General features: G+C 39.5%; 1 long non-coding RNA gene across 2 annotated transcripts; it reads right to left on the bottom strand.

The window, feature by feature from the left end:
* Nucleotides 1–3,915: 3,915 nt before the first annotated feature.
* LOC114113098 (uncharacterized) lies at nt 3,916–27,098 on the bottom strand. Of its 2 annotated transcripts, XR_009596983.1 has the most exons (4): nt 26,957–27,098; nt 25,758–25,857; nt 13,174–13,325; nt 3,916–8,355 (listed from the first exon to the last, which is right to left on the bottom strand). It is a non-coding gene; the product is annotated as an uncharacterized LOC114113098 (long non-coding RNA). The 2 variants fall into 2 exon arrangements; XR_009596984.1 differs by lacking the exons at nt 25,758–25,857; nt 26,957–27,098 and adding an exon at nt 14,094–20,365.
* Between the last annotated feature and the right edge of the window lie 639 nt (nt 27,099–27,737).

The following is a 27,737-nucleotide window of genomic DNA, read 5'->3' as shown; positions in this document are numbered from 1 at the left end:
GAAAAGAGTGTGGGGAAAGCAGCTTCTTTCTCCCTGAGACTGAGGTCAGCCATACCTGCACAGACCTAGAAAACCAATAGTGTGCATACCGGAATCCCTGCACACAGAGCGCTGAAGGAGTAGCTGACTGGGTAACTAGTCCCACAGTGGCAGGGGAGGGGAGATTTAGAGTACCATGTGGTCTTGGCCTCTTGTATCTGTCCCCAGTCTAACTCCATGAACACATGGTCAGATCTTTACAGACTGTTGGTTTAAGAGCATTAATTCTGAAGCTCAGTGCCTAGATTCAAATATCAGTCCTGTCACTTGTGAGTTGCCTTGAGCAAGCAGTTAACCTCTCCAGGCTCAGTGGAGATGATAATAACTGTTCCTGCTTCATGAGCATGAGGCTTATACATATTAGCACATATAAAGCTTTCCAGCAGGACCCATCACACAAGCGTCATATAACATACCCATCATATAACAAGTATCAGCTGCTATACTTAGGAAGAGAGATGGCAATTAAGTAAAAAGTTAAAATGCTGCAAGGCCTTGGCGCACATACAGCACTAATCCAGAATCCCTGAGCTGAGAGGAAACAGAGGACCACCATAGAACAGAAGCAGTGTGGCCCTCTGAAGTAATAGCATCTAGTGGGACTCGCAGTCATCATAGCCCCAGCAGAAGGCTTAGGTGCTCCACAGAGGCAGCAGCCCTCAGAGAGAGCCATCCGCCACGGAGACAGCAGCAGAACCCAGCACGAGCAATGGCTGTCACTGTGCGGTCTCCATGGTTACCCACAGGTGGTGGTACAAGATATCCAAAGTGTCCAGAGGGTGCAGAGCAATGCAGTGAAGTGACAGAGAGGCCTGGATGAGGTGAGGACACCCAGTGTGCATGGTAACAGTGTCAGCAAAGGCAGTGATGACAACATTTGTTGTTGCTGTTTAGTTGCTCCATCATACTGACTCTTTGCAACCCCATGGACTGTAGCCTGGCAAGCTCCTCTTGCCTGGAATTCTCCAGGCAAGAATACTGGAGTGGGTAGCCTTTCCCTTCTCCAGGGCATCTTCCCTAACCCAGGGATCAAACCCGAGTCTCCTACATTACAGGCAGATTCTTTACCATCTGAGCCACCAGGGCAGCCTGATAACAACAAACGAGGGGGCAATACTCAGTGGACACCACAGTGTGAGACATTAGCCCAACACACATGCCCATGGAACACATTCCCTGAGGTCAACCAGGAATACATGAGGGGGTTGATTTGCCAGGGTACGGAGGCCCTCTAAGAGTCCAATGTGATGAATCCCTCAAACTGTCATTGGTGGGACCACTTTTTTTCAGAAGGAAAATATTGAGACATCATGAAAAGCACATGCCTTGGTTTCAGATAGGCCTGTGCTCTATTCAAATGAAGATATTTGAGTGTGTGTGCTAAGTCACTTTAGTCATGTCCAACTCTATGCAACCCTATGTGCCCACCAGGCTCCTCTGTCCATGGGATTCTTCAGGCAAGAATACTGGAGTGGGTTGCCATGTCCTCCTCCAGGGGATCTTCCTGACCCAGGGATTGAACACATGTCTGTTACATCTCCTGCACTGGCAGACAGGTTCTTTACCACTGGTGCCACCTGGGAAACCCAAAGGTATTTACAGAGCATCTATTCTGTGCCCCCGCCTCTGCTACAGCTCATGGAAATATGACAGTGAGCAAGGCAAAAAACTCCCCCCACACACAGCTCACCTTATAGCGGGGACACAGATAACAAAGCAAGAAATCAAGTTAATGAAGTCTTTTCTGTCTGAGAGCTGTGAAGGCAGTAAAGCTGGTGATCTGGTGTTCAGGTGGGATAGAGGGACCTCCTTAAATACAGCAGTCAAAGTCTCTCATTCACAGTGAGGACGGATGGCCAGAATGGCAGCTCAGGGGTTCTGGAGACAGAGAGTGGGACCCTAAGTTTTGGAGACTTGACATACTGGAGGAACTAAAGGACAAAGTCCACAACAGAGGTCAGCAGACTGGTCAGTGGGCCAAATCCAGCCTGTTCCCTGTGTACATAAGTGAAGTTTCATCAGAACATTTGTTCATCTATTACCCGTAGCTGAGTTTGTGCTGTCACAGCAGCACTGAGTAGCTGCAACACGAACCGTGTGGCTTGAGAAACCTTTAATATTTACTCTCTGGTCCTTTACAGAAAAAAGTGTGCTGATCACTGGTCTAAAGCCTAGCCAATGAGCTTGAGTGAGAGCAGTGGGAACAGAAATTTAGGGGGTACTGAGGGACAGCAAACCGCAGGATACCATAAACCATGGCAAAGAACTTGGGTTGCATTCTATGCTTAATGAAAAACTGGTGGAAGGGTCCAAGCAAGGGAGACACGTGAGCTGATAGATATTCTCCACCCTGGGAGCTGCGTGGAGGCGGACATGGCAGCAGGGAAGCAAGCTGGACAGACGCCATAGAGCCCAGGGAGGGAGCGAGTTATCACGGCTAAGGATGGCAGCCGTGCAGATGGGGCCATGTAGGCAACATGTATTATCTCAGGTATAACAAATTTGAGGATCCCAACTCAGCTGTATAACCTTAGGCAAGTTACTCAAACTCTTTCAGCCTCACTTCCTTGTGAGTAAAACCCTCAGAGCACTATTGTGTGGATTAAATTACAAAATGCACCCGAGGTATCTGTCAAAAAATGTGTTCAATCAATGTTGGCTGTTATTGTTGCTGTTGTTGGTGTTGTTGACAGGGGAGGCCCATGGAAAACTAGGTCACAGCATGTACCTCATTGTGTGAGCAGCGCCCTTCTCTCTCTGACCAGACAGACTGGTGCTTTCCCCAGAGACAGGGAAGTAGTTATTCATCTTTATATTCCCAAAACTGTGTCTGGCACATGGTGGATGTTTAATAAATGTATATTGATTTAACTATTAAGGTTTGAGGTTTTTTTGAAGAAAGGAAAGGTATTTTTCATTCTGCCATTTTTTACCAGAAATGTTTCATTTCTAGGATTGATGCGGTACGTTTTTATGACACGGATCATTCTGAAGATACAGAGACAGTTGAATCTAAGGAGAGCTAGTACTTCACATCCTGTCCATTGCAAAGGGAAACTCAGATACTGTGCCCCAGGAAGCCTCTAACCTGATGAGATCTGTCAACGATTACAATTATATATTAAATCTAGACTAAAAAGTCACTTTGCACAAGAAATTCAATCATGTCAGATGCTTCTGCTTATAAAAAAGCTCTAAACTGTTTGAAAGTATCACACTGTTTTCAGACATTTATTTCAAACTAGTTGGACATTCTGATCCCTGATCCAGCCTTATTTTTTATTGTTACCTTTTTTCTTTTATTGAGTCATTATTCTGCCTATAATTGAGATTTCATATTTTTTTGCATCTTTCTTTATTCTTTGACACTACCACTTATGAAGAAAGTCTGGAAAATTTCCTTTCATAAAGGAGTTAAATTTTCTCATCATAAAATGATCGATACTGTCTAAACAATTACTTCAAGTGAAATTAAATATGACATCCATAAATAGGTTCACATTTTGTGACATTTTAATTTTTTAAGAGGGGTTAAATATCGTGATGGTTTTACAATACAAAATTATAAAACCCTAAATGGGCCATCTCAAACAAAATGTTACATTACCTGTTGTATTCACAGTAGCTACATGTGTCTTTACTATGTACCTGTTGATATATCTAAAAAGTAGCTAGAATTTCTTTAAAATTAAAATAAGCTAGATGAGAAAATATCTCAGCTGTAGTCACCAAATCATAGCAGTACTATGCAAAGTTATCAATTTAGCAGACAAACTCTAAACATATGGAAAACTGAAAATAACAAAAATATTTAAAATAATAGGACATGAAAGAAGAAAATCCCTTATAATCGTTTTTTTTTTTTTTTTTAAAAAGTAAGAAAGAAAGAAAGAAATCCCTGAAACATCAGAGAGCAGCCATGAGGAGGGAGTTGGTTTTTTTTTTTTAACACGAAGTCTGGCATCTCACAAATAACGTATGTTCCATATTATGTGGCAGTTGCTATGGTAACAACCTTTATTTTCTGAAACAGTACACAGATGTGTACAACATACTAACTTGCCGGTTATAAATTACAGCTTTTCCCATAGTTCAATAACTTGAGAATTCTACGCTTTCAAAATCTCAGAAGTTCTGTTGTTATTAAATTTCTCTTACGAGATAATTTTCTGTGTACTTTCAAAATGAGAGTGTTCCCAAATAGGCCAAGAGAATGGAGGGGTGAGAAAATGGGGCATATCAGAGAACAGCAAGAGACTGAGAACTGTTTTCCAGAGTCTGGATGAAACCCACTGAAAGGAGGAGAAAATTATTTTAATTAATTAGGCGTCATGTACAATAGCGATGAGAAATCCGTTGCTAACAAAATGATGTCACAAATAAAGTTATGAATTGATTTCTTATTACAAGGTGCCATATTGCAGTTTTTTAATAAATGAAGATTATTTCTTAGAAATGTTACAAGCATTAATATAGTTTTATAAGTTGCAATGGTGTGGGGAGTGAATTAGCCTGACTTAAAATGAAGTTTTCTGAATCTCAAAAAGGCCTGAGTCTGGGAGAAAATTTATATTACTATATTTAATCAGGAATTATCATCCTTTTGTCAGGTTACAAAACAAAAGACAGATTTTGACTGATTGGAATTTTCATGTATAGAAACAAATCATAGAAAACTTGAGTTCTGTAAATAGCTTTTTTCCTACTCCAAAAATTTATGTTTTCTATATGCTGGATCTGACTGTTTTTCTTTAGACAGTTCTCTCTGCAGATTCTCAAACCTTATCCAGAAGAGTCATCTCTGCAGCATTTATCAGGTTAAAATTTAGTAACTGAGAAACGCATTTGAAAACAAAGTTTTTAGTTTAGCCTTTACAGCTAAAATCCATCTACCTAAAATAATAAAAGTATTTCTAATCATCAAAAAAGGTATAAGCATCCTCATATAAAAAGTAACAAAGCACCCCTAATTTAGAAACTCCAGAAATTACTCTGTTAACGGATTTTCCTACCAAACGTAAAACGCTTGGAAATGCTATTTCAAGTCACAATACTTTTATATTCAAATTCAAAATTGTCTTATAGCAGCAAAGACTATATGAGAAACAACTGAGCACCGTGCAGGTAATAACAAATCATTTTGAAGAGCTTGCACCACAAAGTTGTTGTTAAAATTTTTTCTAATGCTTTCCACTCACGCTCCTGCCTGTATCTTCCCAAGATAAATTATACACAGGACCATGACTAATCCATTCAAATTCTTACGTTATCAGGGAGAGTTAAATTATCACCTAACGGGGCCTCTGAGGCTAGAACTTGGAACCTGTAGAAAAAGAGTACTGCACTGCTAGATGCATTTTAAAAGTATTACTTAAATTACATTTAAGTCATCAGATAATTACGAACTTTCTTCTCTCTTATATTTATCTGGCATATTTATTGAATTGCACACTATGCTTTTACAATAAAGTGCTTTTTACGTTGCCGCCTTTGTTCATCCAAAATAAAACTGACAGTTATCCTTTTATAAGCTATTCCGAGAACATTTTCTCTTCTTTGAAGCTGATTGATGCACTACTTTAAATGTTCCTGCAAATATCTTTTCAATTCAAGTTTTTGCATAATGTAATAAGAAGATAAAAGAATTCCATACTTCGACAAGAGACATTACAATGCAAGTAGAGACATTATCAAGGGCATTAACATGCTCCTAATAGCAATAAAACCTTTTAACTGTCTGATGTAGAACATGCTCCCACCAAACCACCACATATTATGGTAATTGGCTCCAATTTCTGACTCTTACATTGCAAAGTTACAAAGAGTTAGGTAGAACTGAAAAACAAATCTAGAGTACTCATCTTGTTAGCATTCCCATTATCAAATGTTTGCATTCCACCTCGAGCAAGAACTGGTCTGGGCGGTTGCACCATTCTTCACTGTGGTATCATATTTTTGCATCCTGTCTCATTTTTATTCCTCCTGACTCTTTTTTCCCAAATAACCCTTTTCTAACTCCAAAACATCACAGTAACACAGATAGCGTTTTCCTGAGAATTTCAGTAGAACAAATGTGTTCTCCGTGCTTGCCTGTGTCACGTCTCATTCACTTTATGTTCTCTCGTCACAGGAAGATACAATGGGGAGAAATATTCCATGAGGACGCTTTGATTTTTCTTTACAACACACTACTAAATTACACGAGTAGCCTTTCCAACCTGGCCGAGAGGAAATATAATTTCAAACTAAACTTGAGCCCAGATGCTGTTATTAAATAGCAAAGGAAAAAGAGTTCTTGGCATTCTTTCTCTTAGATGGGGAGCAGGGCAATGGGGAATTGACACAAGTCAGTCCTTGGTGATTAACCTGCAGTTTATGCTTGTGTTTCCAGGTGACGTGCCCATCATGCAGGAAGCTTCTCGGAGGCTGTGGCGAGCAGCCTGTCTGCTTTGAGAAGTGCAGATCTATCAGGTTCCAGAATCGGGCTCTGAAAAAGCTGTCATTTCATGTCTCTAAAACAGCCTCTGATTTAATGTACAAGATGTCAAGAAGTAAAGGACAATAAAATAAAAGTCAAAAAGGAGAACTATTTCAATTAAGAAGCATTTCTAAACCAATTCTTGGAAATCACATAAAATAAAAGCTGTCAGAATCAATCTGTGTTTAAAGGTTGATTTCGGTGGTGCTTACATGCAACTTGCAAGGCAGGAAAAAAATACAAATTATTAACAGAGAGATCTCATCTTAAAAATTCCATTCTCATGAGATAGATATTTGGGTATTAAACGTTTCTAATAGATCTGGGGAAAGCATGTGTATGATGGGTGGTGAGATTTGGAGACAGAAGGCAAGAAACAAATCCTCATATGTTAAAAAAAAAAAAAAGTCACAAAGGTAAGCTCCAGTCCTATAAGAACAAGGAGTTTCACCCATTTCCAAGAATTTAATATTTTGACTGCCAATAATTAAAAGTCTCATATAAGACTCTAAGAATTTCCTTTATTGCCATGATTTTTCCAATGGTGTTCGAATGTCCTTTCCAGAGAAAGACAAATATTTCTTCAAGGACTGACCTATCACCCCAGTAATCAAATATCTTAAAGGTGAATTGAGAAAAAAAATCTTCATGAAATTTGAGGCAACCTTTAATCTAAGAGTATAATAATATTAAACAAAGATATAAGCATTACCAAAAATAAATAAAATTCTGCCCCACATGACTTCTTGTTATGGAAGAAGCAAATTTTACTCCTATTTATCTAAAAAATATGCTGTTTAAGAAACATGCATTTAACTTCAACTTACTACTGTCCTTAGGATTTTTATGATGCGATGCTTTTTATTCTACATTTTCTATTAAGAGGGATATTGGACAAGAAATGAATAGATGAATTCACTTGCTATCCCCATCTGATTTGTATATTTCAGGGATATACCCCTTCAATGATCTATTTCTGGTTCCTTTGTATAAAAAAGAAATTAAGTTTCTCTGAAGAGAATACTGTAAAGAAGAAAATTCACTCCCTCGTCATCAAATTGAGAAGTTCTCTAAAAGTAAGTCTTCCAGAAGCAATAAGAGAAACAGACTAAGTACTGCCTCCAATCAAAAGAAGAAAAATTACAAAATCAACTCACTCATGATTTCCTTAATATACTTAAAAGAGATAAAATCCCACTGATGCCTCTAAAAATAAAAATGGAAGAAAGGGCAACTTTATTGATTCCTTACAAACCAACGAACATGTAGCTTATTGATAATACTAAACACCATCTAAGCCTTTAGTGATTTTCATCTGAAAGTCTGCCTCTGAATGAAGGTTTAAATCATCGTATTAATATATTAGGGGGGAAATTATCACGGGAGACACTGGAAATTAATTAAAAAGCCTGCACTCAGTTTGTTTGTGAGAGAAGATAAATATCACACATGGGAAAAGATGCCTGACAACCGCCATAGTTTTCAGATCCAAAATTAGACCCTGACAGCTATGTCTTTGTACGACTCTCCTTGGGGTATGATATGCAGAGATTTAGAATATAAAGATTTCTGAGAGAAGTATTTATTACTGACACTTCCGAAACATTCCATGTGTGGCATCACAAAGCATGCTCCACCTCAGACAGAAATGTCAGGTTTTCTTCCAAGATTTTTTTTTTTCCTATTCCTCTTCCCCCATTTCCATCCTTCCCTCACCATCCAACACCATCCCCCTTCTCCTCCAAAACATGGATTTTTTTTAAGAAGTTCAACAGCAGCCCCTGGTGGAGTTCAGCAGTCGTTTCAGCCTGAGCACAGTTAGAGAAACTCCATCCATCCTGTCAATAAAAAGAAAAGTATATCCATGTGTATACTGCCACATCTGCACGCTGTTACCACAGGTCAGAGATCAAAAAGACCCCGAATGTACAAATGCTGTGTTTTGTGATGGTAATTTCAGCCAATTTCAGTAGCTGGAATTTTGAAAAAAATATATATGTCACAAACAATAAACATCTGTCTCCAATGTGACATTCATTTTATGCATGAAGACCAATAATTAACTGCTTGTGAATAATGCTTACTGCGGAGTGCAAGAAACGAAGAGGCTCCACACATGCAAGCCAGTGATCACCATTTTGTTTGGCTCCTGTTGTGACAGATTAACAAAACAAGCTACACACTTAGCAAAATAAGCTACACAAAGTGACAATTCTATTCAAAGGAAGGAGTTCTCTGGGTCAGAGCTTAGGAAGCACCCAAGATTGGCCCCGTCAAAACACAAGCTGGATTTACAAATGAGCCCAAGAAATGCTCTTCAGAGAGACCACGGTATTCCTTTCCCTGCTTATTTGGCAGCCCAGATCATCATTTAGGGTCCAAGGGGAGCTCAGTGGCTCCTCGCATAGGCAGGATAAGTCCGTGCTTCATGAAGGTGCCTGGTAGAGAGGCTCAAATCCAGCTACCTTTCCGTAGAGCTATCTGCCTAGAGCAAAGTCACCTTTTTCTCAGCATAAAGGCATGGCTCAGTTGCTAAAGCCCTGTACCTTTGGGGCTGCATCAGAGCAAAGAGATTGCCTTTTCCTAATTCATAAAAAGGCGCCATGTCAGTTTCAGGTGGCCCTCATGGCCACCTCATGGCAAGCCAAGGGAAAGCTACATCCTGAAGAAGTTTGTTTGCCTGGCTGAGATTCTCAAGCACGCCAAGGCTGGGGGACCTGGTGAGCATTCACCCCCTGAGGCTCATGTTAGGACAAATGAACAACTGAAAATTACCCTCAAAGACCCAAAGGTTTACTTGCATAAATTTATTCAACATCTTTCACCTGTATATTTAGATTTTCTCTTCCTAAACAATGCAGTTTATTAACAGGAAAAACAAATAGTATCTTTAAAGCTTAAAATAGCTCTATGATAAATATGAGAATAGAATAAATATTAATTTATATGAAAAATTGATTTTTAAATATTGAAAATATTGTACTTCACATTAGCTCTTGACTTGTCCATGAGCTTCACTTGGAGCTCTTGACTGATCTCAAGTGAAACTGATTCAGGGAGCTAAAGTGTTGAGACTAGAGATTACCCCATGATAAGTCACTTCAGCTCAGTACAGTTCAGTCACTCAGTCATGTCCGACTCTTTGTAGCCCCGTGGACTGCAGCACACCAGGCTTCCCTGTCCATCACCGACTCCCAGAGCTTGCTCAAATTCATGTGCATCGAGTCGGTGATGCCATCCAACCATCTCATCCTCTGTCATCTCCTTCTCCTCCTGCCTTCAATCTTTCCCATCATCAGGGTCTTTTCCAATGAGTCAGTTCTTTGCATCAGGTGGGCAAAGTATTGGAGCTTCAGCATCAATCCTCCCAACAAATGTTCAGGGTTGATTTCCTTTAGGATTAACTGGTTTGATCTCCTTTCAGTCCAAGGGACTCTCAAGAGTCTTCTCCACCACCTCAGTTCGAAGGTGCTCAGTTTTCTTTACGGTCCAGCTCTCACATCTATATATGACTACTGGAAAAACCATAGCTTTGACTATACAGACCTTTGTCGGCAAAGTGATGTCTCTGCTTTCTAGGTTTGTCATAGCAATTCTTCCAAGGAACAAGCATCTTTTAATTTTGTGGCTGCAGTCAATGTCTGCAATGATTTTGGCACCCAAGAGAATGAAATCTGTGACTGTTTCCACTTTTTCCCCATCAAGTTGCAATGAAATGATGGGACCAGATGCCATGATCTTAGTTTTTGGAATGTTGAGTTTTAAGCCAGCTTTTTCACTCTCCTCCTTCACCTTCATCAGGAGGCTCTTTTGTTCCTCTTAGTTTTCTGCCATTAGTGCGGTATCATCTACGCAACATGCAGAGTCCTAAAAGACGCAGTGGGGCACTTGGCTGGTTTCCTATAGGAAGGGCCTCTGCATGAAGTCTTACAGAAATATTAAAAATCAACTATAGAAAAGAGGGTGAGAGGCCAATTATGGAGGAGAATCACTCTGATCCAAGGGGTGAAAGTGTAAAACTCCATAGTATATCCAAAGCACTTGGGCAGCTTGGTATTGCCAGAGCATAAAGTACAAGATGGTGAATGACAGTGTAGAGGTTGCGGAGGAGGGTAAAGGCAGCCATGGAGAGACTGTCTGTCCTTCTAAGGAGGGTGGAACAGTCCTATAGGCCACAGGGAACAATGAAAGGACTTATTTAAGGAGTGATGTAGCTGGGAGAAGAATGAAACTGGTCAGGGATTTGTTGTAATTACTCTTGAGAAAGAGGATCAGTTCAGTTCAGTCACTCAGTCGCTCAGCCTTCTTTATGATCCAACTCTCACATCCATACATTACTTTGAAAAAAACCATAGCTTTCCCTGAATCCTGCAGGTGGAAATGAGGTTGGAGAGGAAAGTGTCAGAAACAGTTAGAGGCCCCAACAAAGGGCAGTGAATGACGTACTGGCTCTGAGCAGTGAGAAGGCAGCCTGCATCACTCCCAGGGTTCAGGTGTAGGAGGCACGGACTGAGGTCACCAAGTGAACTAGAGACTCTGGAGCCAGGATAGGTTGAAGAGAGATGATGACAGGCTGAAGAAGTACTTCTCAAAATCTGTCCTCCAATATCCTCCACTGGCCTCTACACTCTCCTTGTAACACTGATTATTAATACTGCCTGCAAATGTCCCAGCTGGACAGGACCTCACAGGTTATTAGGTCCACTTGCTTTCAAACTGTGTGCAGTGGGGGTCCTGGAGGCAGCACAGCAGGTGGGGCTCCAGGCTTCCTTCCCTGATCCAACCCAAGAAGTTCCACTTCTACCTACGTGTATATTAGAATTCTCCAGAAGAGGCAGTTTGAAAAAGAAAGCCGCACATTACAAACCATGGACAACCTCTTCCTTTTTACAGAGAGGAAAATGAGGCCTTCAGAGGTGAAATAACTTGTGTACAGACACATGTTGGTAGCAGAGGCTGAGCTAAGGTAGGATACATAGTTCAAGTCCAAATGTCCTCCATGCTGTGGTTTACTACGTGAGTAGTTGTCTACTTTTGCAGTGCTGTACAGAGTTGGCATCACAAAACTTATCCCCCACATGCCTTTAGCAGTGTCCTCAGTTTTATTCTATCAGTAAATATTTACTGGGCACCTTCTGCATGCCAAGACTTCTCTTACTGAGATCACCTGTGCATTTTTGTTTGGATCCCCCGTTGTGGCTTTGAATTCTTTGGTAGAGTTCTAAGTGTCCCCAAATGGTATTCAACTGTGACTGGATGGGTCATGACCTGGTATACTAGGGGTTATTTTAGTCCCAAATAAACAGTATTATTATCAGAGGAATGTGTTTCCTAATTTACTGGAGGATATAGCTAATTTGGGCTTCCCTGGTGGCTCAGACGGTAAAGAATCTGCCTGCAATGCAGGAGATCTGGGTTCAGTCCCTGGGTCAGGATGATCCCCTGAAGAAGGGAAAGGCTACCCACTCCAGTATTCTTGCCTGGAGAATTCTATGGACAGAGGGACCTGGCGGGCTACAGTCCATGGAGTCACAAAGAGTCACTATTAGCAATGTAATAGCTAATTTACATTTTTAATCTAAGTTTTTAAAATCCACTTTTTAAAATCCATGAAGTTCCTAAAGTGCAGTAAGGTACTAGTCATACTTTTTAATTATTACTTTTCAGATGTTACACTGATTTTTCCATACACATTCCAGTGCTCACTGGAAATAATGACCCCAAACTCACAGATACATGAAATAATCACAGAAGAGTTTGCTTTTTAAAAAATGAGAATTCAAGCCAATAAATCTAATAAGCCTTCCTCTCCATCATACTAACTCAAGACCAAAGAGGTGAGACCCCATGGACTATACCTTCTGTCCATGCAAGTTACATGGAAGAGAACACTCCAGGCAAGAATATTGGAGTGGGTAGCCATTTACTTTTCCAGGGGATCTTCCTGACCCAGGGATTGAACTGGGGTCTCCCACATTGCGGGCAGATTCTTTACCATCTGAGCCACTGGGGAAGACCCAATTCCTAATACAAGGAAAAGCAAATCTTTGTTCAACCAGAGGAATAAATAAATGGAGGCAAATATTTGCTGAGGGGTTATGGCAGCCTATTGACATTTTTCTCAAAAGGTCTCATCCCATCTTAAAAATCCTGTCCCAGGACTCCTAGAAGAGAGTAGTGAGCAGCCCCTCTGTCAAGTGTGTGAGTGCAGGGAGAAACAGGAGCCAGCAGGGGAACACCCTCCCACTCATGGGCTACCAAAGATAAGATTCACACAGGCCTTTCCAGAAACATCCTATAAGATCTCAGAGGCAGAAAGGAAACCACTGCTCTGCTTCTCCTGCTGAGGAATCCATTCTTCACTTTATTAAACTTCTTAAAATAAGGAAGCAGGGAATCAGTCTTTCTTCAGTTGCCTCTTTATACTTCATCGCTCCACGCTAATTGATCTTTCATTTTCTTTCTCTTCTCCTCCCATTTGCAGATAACCTTAAAGGCAGAAACTGAGGACTTCCCTGGTGGTCCAGTGGTTAAGAATCTGCCTTCCAATGCAAGAGACGTGGGTTTAATCCCTGATGGAGGAAATAAGATCTCACATGCCGAGGGTTAGCTAAGTCCACACATTCTAGATCCCATGTGCTGCAATGAAAACTCACCTGCCGCAGTTCTCCAGGCAGGAATATGGAGTGGCTTGCCGTGCTCTCCTCCAGGGGATCTTCCCGACCCAGAGGCAGAGCCCACATCTCTCCCCTCTCCTGTGTTGGCAGGCAGATTCTTTACCACTAGCGCCACTGGGAGGCCCTGAGCTCTAACACAACCAAACAAATAAAAAATTTCAAAAAATCAGAAACTCTGTATACACCAACATGCACAAAATCACCAACGTACACAAAATCCAGTTAGTGGAGGTGGATTGCAAGCAACAGAGAAAGAGAAAATCCAAGAATATAGCTCCAAAAGATTTCAAGCCTCAGTTGTTACAACCGCATTGCTTTCATGGTGAAAAATCCAAGTCAAGTTACTTGTGCAAGAGTATCCCATGCCACTGTTCCCCAATAGTGGTATCATTGGGTACAGAACAAACAAAAATGCTTCAAGGATCAAACAAAAGCCTAATTGACTCCCCAGGCTCCCATTTATAGCAGTCTCCTTTCTGCTATAAAGCATGTTGGTGGGTGGACACACTGAATCCAGACAGAGCAAACATTTACCTGTTGACCTCCCACTTCTCATCTGCACAAGTACATCCAGAGTTAACATTCTCCTGAGATAGTCGTGTTTATGGTATTTTGATCTGGTGTCCTGAAAAATCTCCTTTCACAGCAACTGACTCAACAGAAGTTAATGGGAGCTCACTACACAACAGACCTAGATGGACGGTACCAAGAACATTCTTTTGCTCCCTTGCTTATCTGCTTACCACCTTGTCACTATGCAGTCATGATGCAGGAACCATATTTCTTCCCCAAATCCAATAAATTTATCTATTGTCTTTTTCATACAAAGAGGTTTTAAATGGCTTAAATATCTCTTTAAGCCTGTCCTCTCTTGTAAATGAACAATATTGTTTCAGTACCTCCATGTTCCTCTGTATTTGAGTGTTCTAGCTTCTTTCTTCCTTTGAATTCCTCTGACTGTCCTCTGGACTGGCCCTGTCTGAATGCAATGACATTTAGTTCCAAATTAATGAAATTCCACATAGTACATGAAGGCTCACTGGGAACATTTAACAAAATGAAGTGCCTTGATGAGCTCTTCAGATTCCTCGGAGTCCAGTGACCGAATGTGTCTGGAATGGAGAATTGAGTGTGGCTTACAAATACAAGGTAGAGGAGCACAGGATTTTCTGGCATATCCTTGAAAGCATCTGATGAAATGCTATTAAAAGATCCAAAACCATTCAGGTGGTTATGAAAATTAGCACAGGCCCACATACCTAGGACTGAAAGAAATTAAGCTGGGCCTAAAACATACCTGACCTTATGAAAAACAAATTGTTGAATAAAACTTGGAAAATGTGACCAAGCTTTAAAAGGGAATATTTCCCATGGTTAAGATATGGCTCATCTGAGAATTCAATAAATATTAGCTGTTATTACCATTTCTCTTCTTAGCATTTCAATTTATTGTTTATTACTGTGATTAAAAATATTATACAATGCCTCCAATAAGTCTGTGAAAATTTACTTTAATTACCATGTTAGATATAATTGCACTTTAAATAATAATGCATTGTATTTTTTAAAAAAATTTTTTATCTTATTCTCGCCTCCCCTACGTCCCAGGCCTTTCATTAAATTTAGTTAGGAAAGAGCCAAAAACCAAAGCAAATATCTTGTTAGCCAGTGGCATTCTATTGCCACTTGGAAAGTCCTACTGCTATGAGAAATCAGGTGCAAGTAAATCAGCCTAGAGATTGTTTGAAATAATCCACCTTTATTCAAAATGATCAGAATGCTTTGGAATACCTGAAAAGTATTTCTCCAAGCAATATATATATATAAGTAGATTTAGCCACACACCCATTGAACGTTAATTTTGTACAAGATATCATGCACATTGCTCTGAGAGAAGTCAGGAAGTACCATGTGGGTCCCTGCCCTCATGGAGCTTGCTGTCATGAAGAGAAGTTCATTTATTCACAAGGTTTTGATTCCACACTTCTTCCAGATAATTCTGAATAAAGATGAGGAAAGCTATTTTTTTTAAACTGTAAGAAACCTTTGGTTGAATCACCATGTCTTATACGATAGCTTAAGAATATATTTTCTTTTGTGCATTTTGATATTTGAGAATAATGAATTCAAAAATTATTAGGAAAAGTAGGTCTGTAATTGATCACCTAGGGAAACTATGCAAAATCCCTTCAAAATTCCCACCAGGAGTAGAAGAGAAGTGGATTCAGATATAGCTCTCTGAAACCTTCCCAAGCTTTCTCCACTGGAATTCTAATTAGTTAAGACCCCTTTAAGCAATTTTAAAGCTGCTTAATTTAAATACAGGAAGTGTTTCCTTGGGCTCTATAATACTTTGGCAGAGATGATCCTATTTCCTGAGATTAAATAGAAGAAAATTCTTTCCTCAGGAGATTGACCTGCACACAATAAGATCATTCATTAGAATGTTCATATAAATTCAAACTATACCACAGGAAGAGTTAATGTCTTCTTCATGAAAAGTAAAGCCTAGAGATGCCAAGTGGAGCCATGACTGGTTTTACTCTTGAGTTTTGGTCTTTGTGGGTTGCAAGACCTCCAGGAAGAATTACTGAGGTGATATCTCAAGTTGACAATGAAACCAAATACAGGATAATAAAAAAATTTTGTCCTTTTTCCCAAATAAAAAATATCTTTCCGTATTATTTGCTTCTTCAAAGTTTTGCTTCTATTCAAAAAAAAAAAATAAAGCTGTACCTTCTGTAGCTTAATTTACTTCACTTTGTCCCACTTAAGACTTAGCAAAAGGAAAATCTCAGAAACTTCGTACCAAAACCTGCTACTCAAAAGTCCACCTGGTAAAGCGAGTGGGGAAGGCCATGCTTCTAAAACTGTTTTTATCGTCCAAGAAAACAAAGAGGAGCAGTTTTGAATCTCTTGCCATCTTTCTGTAAATTTACATCACCTCACTAAATTTGATAGCTAAATAGTGTACTGACAGTGTTGTTGAGACTTTTGTGTCAGATTTCAAAATGTTATTGTGGAGGCTTACTTTGATGGCAAGATTTGAGAAGCCTATTTCCCTGCTAAACAAATGTATTATAGAGTGATGGATAACAGAGATTCAAAGGATTACAATGAGAGATCAAGGAGTTCACCTGTAATATCTGTTGCATTGACAGCCGACTTTATTGAAGTTTCACAATATTAATGGCCTCTCTGTGGACTGGCTTAGCCAGCTAGGTGATTATCAATTTATCACCAGTCAAAACACAGATTCCTTCATGTACAGTGTCTGTGGCATAATCATGTACCTTTAATCCGATCAAACTGGAATGAGCCTACTAGAGTGATTCTTGTAAGACGAAAGACAAAACATCAGTTAGGAACTTCTCTAATGAAATTATCCCTAAATTCATTGTTTGATAGGACATTTTTCCAAAATCCTAGGTCAAGAATTCACCACTCCAAAAGGAAATAAAGTCCAAGCTTGAGAGGCAGAATAGGGAGAATATTCAGTTCAGTTCGGTTCGGTTCAGTTCAGTCACTCAGTCGTGTCCGACTCTTTGCGACTCCATGAATCACAGCATGCCAGGCCTCCCTGTCCATCACCAACTCCCAGAGTTCACTCAAACTCATGTCTATCGAGTCAGTGATGCCTTCCAACCATCTCATCCTCTGTCATCCCCTTCTCCTCCTGCCCCCAATCCCTCCCAGCATCAGAGTCTTTTCCAATGAGTCAACTCTTCGCATGAGGTGGCCAAAGTATTGGAGCTTCAGCTTTAGCATCATTCCTTCCAATGAACACCCAGGATTGATCTACTTTAGAATGGACTGGTTAGATCTCCTTGCAGACTCTCAGAAATCTTCTCCAACACCGCAGCTCAAAGCATCAATTCTTCAGCACTTAACTTTCTTCACAGTCCAACTCTCACACCCATACATGACCACTGGAAAAACCATAGCCTTGACTAGACGGACCTTTGTTGGCAAAGTAATGTCTCTGCTTTTTAATATTCTGTCTAGGTTGGTCATAAATTTCCATCAAAGGAGTAAGCGTCTTTTAATTTCATGGCTGCGGTCACCATCTACAGTGATTTTGGAGCCCCCCAAAATAAAGTCTGACACTGTTTCCATTGTTTCCCCATCTATTTCCCATGAAGTGATGAGACCAGATGCCATGATCTTCCTTTTCTGAATGTTGAGCTTTAAGCCTACTTTTTCACTCTCCTCTTTCACTTTCAAGAGGCTTTTTAGTTCTTCTTCACTTTCTGCCATAAAGGTGGTATCATCTGCATATCTGAGGTTATTGATATTTCTCCCGGCAACCTTGATTCTAGCTTGTGCTTCTTCCAGCCCAGCGTTTCTCATGATGTACACTACACAGAAGTTAAATAAGCAGGGTGACAATATACAGCCTTGATGTACTCCTTTTCCTATTTGGAACCAGTCTGTTGTTCCATGTCCAGTTCTAACTGTTGCTTCCTGACCTGCATAGAGGTTTCTCAAGAGGCAGGTCAGGTGGTCTGTATTCCCATCTCTTTCAGAATTTTCCACAGTTGATTGTGATCCACACAGTCAAAGGCTTTGGCATAGTCAATAAAGCAGAAACAGATATTTTCTGGAACTCTCTTGCTTTTTCCATGATCCAGTGGATGTTGGCAATTTGATCTCTGGTTTTTCTGCCTTTTCTAAAACCAGCTTGAACATCTGGAAGTTCACAGTTCATGTATTGCTTAAGCCTGGCTCGGAGAATTTTGAGCATTACTTTACTATCATGTGAGATGAGTGCAACTGTGTGGTAGTTTGAAAATTCTTTGGCATTGCATTTCTTTGGGATTGAAATGAAAACTGACCCTTTCCAGTCCTGTGGCCACTGCTGAGTTTTCCCAATTTGCTGACATATTGAGTGCAGCACTTTCACAGCATCATCTTTTAGGATTTGAAATAGCTCAACTGGAATTCCATCACCTCCACTAGCTTTGTTCGTAGTGATGCTTTCTAAGGCCCACTTGACTTCACATTCCAGGATGTCTGGCTCTAGATGAGTGATCACACCATCGTGATTATCTGGGTCATGAAGATCTTTTCTTGTACAGTTCTTCTGTGTATTCTTGCCACCTCTTTTTAATATCTTCTGCTTCTGTTAGGTCCATACCATTTCTGTCCTTTATCAAGCTCATCTTTGCATGAAATGTTCCCTTGGTATCTCTAATTTTCTTGAAGAGATCTCTAGTCTTTCCCATTTTGTTGTTTTCCTCTATTTCTTTGCATTGATCGCTGAGAAAGGCTTTCTTATCTCTCCTTGCTATTCTTTGGAACTCTGCATTCAGATGCTTATATCTTTCCCTCTCTCCTTTGCTTTTCACTTCTCTTCTTTTCACAGCTATTTGTAAGGCCTCCCCAGACAGCCATTTTGCTTTTTTGCATTTCTTTTCCTTGGGGATGGTCTTGATTCCTGTCTCCTGTACAATGTCACGAAGCTCTGTCCATAATTCATCAGGCACTCTATCTCTCAGATCTAGGCCCTTAAATCTTTTTCTCACTTCCACTGTGTAGTCATAAGGGACTTGATTTAGGCCATACCTGAATGCTCTAGCGGTTTTCCCCACTTTCTTCCATTTAAGGTAATCATTTCCTCTTCTTGAGCTTTGCTTCCTCTAACCAATCTCAAGTTCACTTCAGAGACAGGCAGTAAGAAAATGACCAATTCTTAGAATACTTGCACCTTGAAACTCCACCTAACATTATGAGAATTAACTGAATTACATGTAGGAAATTATCTGGGATAACCTTGGACAAACACTGAAGTGCTCACATTACCTCTTTGACTTTGTTTTCAATATACCAAGACCTTTTAATCCCTCCCCATTTCTTGATCCTATCCACTAACAAGGTCTAATCTTTCTCCATGTATTGAGTTCTATCAGTAGCCACCCAAATCAATATTTGTTAACTGCAGAAACAGAGGGAGATGATTTTGGCCTTAGGCAAAAATTAATAGCTACAAAGCAAACATTTAATGGCCACTATCTATGTGTTGGTCCCTAATTTAAATACTTTTCAAGTATCAATTCATTTAATTTTCATAACTGTCCTGTGAGGAAAGTACTGCTATTTTTCCTGTGCTATCAACAAGAAAATTAATGAATTGAAATACTAGGTAACTTGCCCAGGATTATCTGCCTACAAGTTGAACCCAGGCAGATGAATCTAGAACCTTAAAAATTCTGAAATCCAGACTCTTTATCATCATACAGGAATTGGATTGAATTTTTCTGTTCCTATTCTAGCTGCCTACCATTATATAAAATGTAACTTCTCTAGAGAAGAATAGCATCATCCACAGCCCCTACAATTTTTCATACAAAATGTCTGGCATTCAATAAAAACTTACTAGATATACCAAGGAATCAGATCACAGAAAGAAAGAAAATAGAAATAAGGTAATAGGTGACACAAATATTAGAGTCATAATATAGGGTATTAATATGTTTTTCAAAAAAGATGAAAAGATACTCTTACCAGAGAAATAAAATCCATAAAAAGAGAATTATGCATAAATTCCAGAACTGAAAAATACAGTGATCAAAATTAAGAACTCAACAGATGAGTTTAATAGCAGATTAAATAGAAATGAGTAAGATTATTATTGTAAGATAGGTCCACAGAGAATATTCAGACCAAAGGACCAAAGGGAAAAAAGGAATTAGAGAAAAGAATGAAAGAGACACATGGGAGCTGGCAAATTTCTAAGTGAAACTGGAAACTCAGAAGTACAGAAATAGATTAGAGAGGAAATGGAGGCAAAAGCATTGTTTGAACAGATAATGTCTGAGAACTTTTCAAAATAGATGAATAATATCAAACCCCAAGTGGGATAAAGACATTACTAGTCACATCATAGTAAAACTGCCGAATGACAAAGAATAAGCCATAAGAAGAGCCAGATAAAAAAGCATAGTATCTTCAAAGGAACTGCAACAATGATAACTAAGTTCTCAACAGAAACCATAGAAGCAAGAAGGAAATAAAAGGACATCTTAAAGTGCAGAAAGAAATTATCAACAATTTAGAAGTCTAAACACAATGAAAATATCCTTCAAACATAAAGGCATCAGAAAAAAATTGTTGTTTGCAGACCCATATTAAAAGAAATGCTGAAAGGGATTCTTTAGACAAGAGGAAAATGATCCTAGATGGAAAGACAGAAATGCAAGAAAAAGTGAAGGCCAACAGGAGTTAAATACGAGAATGACAATAATAACATGTGGTGAAGTTTATAGTTTAGTCACTCAGCCATGTCTGACTCTTTGCAGCCCCATGGACTGCAGCACGCCAGGTTTCCCTGTTCATCACCAACTCCCAGAGCTTGCTTAAACTCACGTCCATCGAGTCAGTGATGCCATCGAACCATCTCATCCTCTGCCATACCCTTCTCCTCTTGCCTTCAATCTTTCCCAGCATCAGGGACTTTTCCAATAGTCAGTTCTTCTCATCAGATGGTCAAAATCTCAGAGTTTCAGCTTCGGTATCAGTCCTTCCAATGAATAGTCAGGACTGATTTCCTTCAGGATTGACAGGTTTGATCTGCTTGTAGTCCAAGGGACTCTCAGGAGTCTTCTCCAACACCACAGTTCAAAAGCATCAATTTTTCAATGTTCAGCTTTCTTTATAGTTCAACTCTCACATCTACACATGACTGCTAGAAAAAACATAGCTTTGACTAGATGGACCTTTGTTGGCAAAGTAATGTCTCTGCTCTTTAATATGCTGTCTAGGTTGGTCATAACTTTCCTTCCAAGGAGAAAACAACTTTCAATTTCTTGCCTGCATTCACCATCTGCAGTGATTATGAACCCCATGAAAATAAAGTCTCTCACTGTTTCCATTGATTCCCATCTATTTCCATGAAGTTATGGGACCAGATGCCATGATCTTAGTTTTCTGAATGCTGAGTTTTAAGCCAACATTTTCACTCTTCCCTTTCACTTTCATCAGGAGGCTCTTGAGTTCCTCTTTGCTTTCTGCCATAAGGGTGGTGTATCTGAGGTTATTGATATTTCTCCCAGAAATCTTCATTCCAGCTTCTGCTCCATCCAGCCCAGCATTTCACATAAGGTACTCTGCATAGCAGTTAAATAAGCATGGTGACAATTCTCCTTTCTCATTTGGAACCAGTCTATTGTTCCATGTCCAGTTCTAACTGTTGCTTCCTGACCTGCATACAGATTTCTCAGGAGGCAGGTCAGGTGGTCTGGTAGTCCCTTCTCCTGAAGAATTTTCCACAGTTTTTTGTGATCCACACAGTCAAAGGCTTTAGCATTGTCAATAAAGCAGAAGCAGAATTTTCCAGAACTTTCTTGCTTCTTTGATGATCCAAAGATGTCAGCAATTTGATCTCTGGTTCCACTGCCTTTTCTAAATCTAGCTTGAATATCTGGAAGTTCATGGTTCAGGTACTGCTGAAACCTCACTTGGAGAATTTTAAGCATTACTTTGCTAGCATATGAGATGAGTGCAATTGTGTGGTAGTTTGAAAATTCTTTGGCATTTCCTTTCTTTGGGATTGGAATGAAAATTGACCCTTTCCAGTCCTGTGGCCACTGCTGAGTTTTCCCAATTTGCTGGCATATTGAGTCCAGCACTTTCACAGCATCATCTTTTACGATTTGAAATAGCTCAACTGGAAATCCATCACCTCCACTAGCTTTGTTCATAGTGATGCTTCTTAAGGCCCATTTGACTTCACATTCTAGGATGTCTGACTCTAGATGAGTGATCATGCCATCATGTTTATCTGGGTCGTGAAGATCTATTTTGTACAGTTCTTCTGTGTATTCTTGCCACCTCTTCTTAATATCTTCTGCTTCTGTTAGGTCCATACCATTTTTGTCCTTTATTGAGCCCATCTTTGCATGAGATGTTCCCTTGGTATCTCTGATTTTCTTGAAGAGATCTCTAGTCTTTCCCATTCTATTGTTTTCATCTATTTCTTTGCATTGATCACTGAGGAAGGCTTTCTTATTTCACCTTGCTATTCTTCAGAACTCTGCATTCAAATGGGTATAACTTTCCTTTTCTCCTTTGCCTTTCACTTCTCTTCTTTTCTCAGCTATTTGTAAGGCCTCCTCAGACAACCACTTTGCCCTTTTGCATTTCTTTTTCTTATGGATGATCTTGATCTCTGCCTCCTGTACAATGTCACGAGCGTCCGTCCATAGTTCTTCAGGTACTCTATCAGAGCTAATCCCTTGAATTTATTTGTCACTTCCACCATATAATCATAAGGGATTTTATTTAGGTCATACCTGAATGTTCTAGTGGTTTTCCTTGCTTTGTTCAGTTTAAGTCTGAAGTTTAAATACATGTATAATTAAAATATATGACAGCAATAATTCAAACAGCAGAAAAGGAAAAATAGATATAATATACTCTTAAATCCTAGGAAGTGGTAGAACTATTAATTTATATTAGACTGTATTAGGTAAAGGATTGGAGAAAGACATGGAAACCCACTACAGTGTTCTTACCTGGAGAACCCCATGAACAGAGGAGCCTAGTGGGCTACAGTCCATAGGGTCGCAAAGAGTCAGTTCAGTTCTGACATGACTGAAGTGACTTAGCACATATACATGCAGGTAAAGGATGTTGTTGTATCCAGTAAATATGATTCCAAATATATTAGTAATTACATTAAATATACATGGACTAAATTCTTCAAATAAAAGACAGAGAGTATCTAACTAGATTCAAAAGATAAAATTTTAATTTTACATAGCCTAAATAAGGACATTTAAATGTAAAAAATCATTTAAATAAAATGATACAGAAACAATGACACTAAAACAGTAGAGACGTATCATGTATACCATTATTAAACAGAAAAAAAGGGACAGTTTTAGATACTTAAAAATTAATATACTAGATATGGAAATGAAAAACTTATAAGACTAAACAATGATTCAGGAATGCTTATAATAATGAGAAACTACTTTTAAAAACAAGGGTGATTAACAAAAAAATTCCAGATGGAAGTATGAGAGTGGACCAAGGAGCAATATAAATCAGGAGATTAGAAGATTCTGTATCTTTAAGGTAGTGCTTATTTTTCTCTTATTCTTTAAACTGTACACATAGGTGATACATGATCTCTCTTTGTATGTATGTTTTATTTTACAATGAAATCACTTTTTAAATAGTAAAAAAATTTAATCTACCAGAAAGATGTGGCAATTTTAAATTCATCTTCTCTCATTAAGCAAAGCAAAAATTGACCCAACTAAAAGTAGAAAGAGTCCAACATTATAGTAGGAGAGTTTAATCAATTTTTCTCAGTTACTCATTGAATAATCAGACTAAATGATATATTAACAAACTTTCCTTAATTAACATATGTAAAATTCAGCTTCTAATGTATTAAAGGGACATAAGACATTTACAAAGATTGTCTATATGCTGGATCATAAAACAAGTCCCCAAGTCTCCCAAAATTCAAAATATTGAAACCATTAACATATTCTCTGACCCCAGTAGAATTAAGTTAGAAATCAATGACAAAATAACAAGGACATCCACCAAATATTTGGAAATCAGTTAAAGAAGAAATCAAAATGGAAATTAGAAAATAGTTTGAACTAAATAATAATGAAGATATGACCTTTCAAAAGCTGTAAATACAGGTTCAGCTGTGCTTAGTGGGAACATCAATGTCGCTTGTTATGTTGAGAATTAGGGAAAATTACTGAGAAGTAGCGTGGTAGGAGCCTCTTGGGGGCTGGTAATGTTCTAGGTCTCACTGGAGAAGGTGACTGCACTGTCACTTTGTGAAAAATTCACCAAGCTGTATACTTATGATTTGGGCATTTTTCTATATGCCTGATATATTTGAAGAAAATTTTACTTTAAAAAGAAAACAGTAATTATTCCTGGTTCCTCTTTTCCTCACATCTCATATCTAGATCAATGTTTCCTATTGGCTTTAATTCAAAATTTATACGAAATTTGGCCATTTCTTACTACCTCCCAGCTGCTAATCTTGTGTAAACCCAACAGCATCTTTCTCAATTTATTTCAGAGTTCCATATTAGTCTTCCTGTTTCTGCCCTGGCTCCCTGTAGTCTACTGTCAATATAGTCACCACAGTGAGCTAGTCTAGTTGAATTGGATAGTGTTACTGCCCACAAAATCGTCCAACTGGTTTCTCATTTCATCTACAATAAAAGTCAAATAATTGTCATAACCTTTGTCTCCGAGGGATCTGGACTGCCATCTCCTTACTTCCTTCTTCTCCTACTTTCGCTTCTGATTCACTCTACTCCAGTCTTGCTGCCTCTTTATGCATCACAGAACACACCAAGGACATTCCTGCCCCATGACATTTACACTGCCTCGATGTTTCTTCCCTCAGATTCACACAGCTTATTCCCTCACTTTCTTCAGGTCTCCGCAAAAAATCACCTTGGTCCCGATCATTATCGTTGCAATGGCCTCCACTAACTGACAACTTCCTATTTCTCTTCTGTTCAAGTCACCAAATATGTACCCAGTGTCAATATGAGCAATTATTGGCCTGGTGCTCAGGACAAAAAATAAACAAAATAGGCAAGGATTATTCCCTTCGTGAGATTTGCATCCTAGCAGAAGGAGACAAAAACAGCTGGATGAGGAGTGTAAGAGAAAGAGGAAGGATGAGTTCCAGGGTTTTGATCCAAACAACCAAAAGAATGGAGTTGTATCTGCTAAGATAAGAAAGACTGAACATACAGCAAATTCAAAGAGGAAAAAAAATTAGTTCGGTGTTAGGCATGCTATGTCCTCTTTTCTGCTGAATTTTCCTCATTAGTTCTTGTCAACATAATATACATTTTGTTTACTATATATATTTTCTCTATTCTACACACTAGAATGTAACCTCTTAGAGGGTAAAGACTTTATTTTGTTCACTGCTATATTACAGGTATTTAGAATAAATTTAGCTGTTCCATAAGCAGTTGTGGAATGCCTTCTAGATGACTGGAATTGTGCTAGGCTAGACCTATATGTTTTCTACCTGTAAGGAACTTAGAGCATAGTGGGAGATATAGATAAATAAATAGTCTGCATACAATAACTAGAAATCTGGGACACCATGTGAATACGTAGGAGGGGTACCACACATAGTCTCTGAAGGGGAATTCAAGGAGCTTCCTAGAAGAAGTAATATTATAATATTGTTATCAGAGTCGAGTTATCCACTTGAAAAAGAGAAGAGCATTTCAGCAAGATGGAATAGCATGAGTCAAGCTTAGAAGCCAGACAGACCACGGAACACCCAGGAAGTTGCAAAGTCACCTGGTATCTTAGCTGTACCCTGGAGATCTTATTTGTGTAAAAAGAGAATTGAAATAGTTATGCTCCCAAAAAACACCCTTGACTGGTAGAGCAATTGCTCTACCAGAGAATCTGGCCAAGGCCAGCAGACGCTGGCACCTGCAGCCAGCAGACGCTGGCACCTGCAGCCAGCAGCTAGAGCAGCCATTGTCTTCCCCACCAGACAGCTGTGGTGGCAGCAACAGCAGAGGGCTATGAGATTCACTACCCACCAGGAGCACTTGGCGGACTTGACCATCAGGACCGCGGCAACATGGAGGATGGCTCTTCTACAGTTCATCCGTGAGGGTAGTGTCTGTGTTCCTAGTTTGCCTGCAGCCAGAAATAGTCAGACTGAACAAAGACCAATTTCATAAAAACAGGTAAACGCTCCTGAGGAGTTTGAGGCGAGAAGAAATTGCATAGAAAAGTTCAGGATTTCTGTTAGCAGAGGGGGAGGTTAATGCCCTTTGTAACCTTGTTTGAACCCACAGACAGTGAGAGTCTGGTGACATCCAAGTTTTACAAGAGTATTCATTCTCAATAGGTGTGATCTTACCACCAGGGAGTTGAAATTGGTTCTTGGGGTGAAAATATCTTAGATATCACAATGATTTGCTGCCCTCCAAAAGTTGCAATACATAAACAGATGGACAGTCTATCAGTGATACTAAAAGCACCAAAGGATAGGGAGTGGAAACAGGGAAGAGTGGGGAAAACCTTAAAAGGCTACTTTAAAAGTTGGAAATTTTATTTTCATGATAAACACTGAATTAAAACAAAGCTCTACTTGAGAGATGGAGACTAGGAGGATTTAAAAGATGTGTTCTTCTGGAAAAAGTAAAAATAAAGGGCAAGAATAGAAAGGAGCAGAAAGGAAAGCATTCTGGGTGGCAGAAAGTGCCTATGCACAGGCCTCAAGAAAAAGGAAAAGGTAAGCAACCAAAATACAATAGAGTGGCTGAGTAAAATAAGGTCTGGGCAGGCTTTATTGGATTCATCAATTAGGAGGTCACTGATCATTTAACCTCTTTGTGCTTCAGTTTCAATACTTGTTAAATTAAATTGAAAAATAATCTCTAAAGGCAACTTGCAGCTCTAAAATCCCTCTCACCTGGTCTGAGTCTCTCTACACACAGAGACACAAACAAAACACATCCCTATATTTCTATACACTCCGATTGCACATGATAATCTCTTTCTTTAATCGAAATTTCCTATCTCACTGCAGCTACATTCACTTTTGGAGAATTTCATTTCTCTTTGTTTAATTATAACAATCCTTTTAAAAATCAGCTATGAGAGTCTGCGGTACCCCAATAAGCTGAACTATTGGACAATAAACTGGCTAATATCGGTTCCTATAAACTTCCCTAATGCCTTGTAAATACATTTTACAAATGCAATAAACTCTTTAGAACACAAGACTGACCCAGACTTGCCCGTGAGTGTCCAGGAGTATCTGGCGGAGCCGTGGGTCGGCGGTGGCCAGCTGCAGGGTTGGGGGCGCTGAGGTGCAGCAGTGCCTGCATGGGACCTTTGCCTCCACCAAAGTTCGGCTCAGGTGAAATAACAGGGAGGGAACACAGCCCCACCCATCAACAGAAAATTGGATTAAAGATTTACTGAGCATGGCCCTGCCCATCAGAACAAGATCCAGTTTCCCCCTCAGTCAGTCTCTTCCATTAGGAAGCTTCCAGAAGCCTCTTGTCATTCTTAATCAGAGGGCAGACAGACTGAAAACCAAAGAAAACTAACCACAGAAAACTAACCAATCTGACCACAGAGACCACAGCCTTGTGTAACTCAGTGAAACTATAAGCGATGCCATGTAGGGCCACCCAAGATGGACGGGTCATGGTGGAGAGTTCTGACAAAACATGGTCCGCTGGAAAAGGGAATGGCAAATCATTTCAGTATTCTTGCCTTGAGACCCCATGAACAGTATGAAAAGCAAAAATATAAGACACTGAAAGATGAACTCCCCAGGTCAACAGGTGGCCAATGTGCTTCTGGAGATGAGTGGAGAAATAACTCTAGAAAGAATGAAGAGCCAGAGCCAAAACAAAAACAACACCCAGCTGTGGATGTGACTGGTGATGGAAGTACAGTCCAATGCTTAAAGAGCAATATTGCATACGAATCTGGAATGTTAGGTCCATGAATCAAGGCAAATTGGAAGTGGTCAAACAGGAGATGGCAAGAGTAAATAC

Source organism: Ovis aries, chromosome 1 (assembly GCF_016772045.2).
Source record: "Ovis aries strain OAR_USU_Benz2616 breed Rambouillet chromosome 1, ARS-UI_Ramb_v3.0, whole genome shotgun sequence".
Lineage (NCBI taxonomy): Eukaryota > Metazoa > Chordata > Mammalia > Artiodactyla > Bovidae > Ovis > Ovis aries.
Note: the sequence above shows the minus strand (reverse complement) of the source record. Positions and strands in the feature narration are given on the sequence as shown.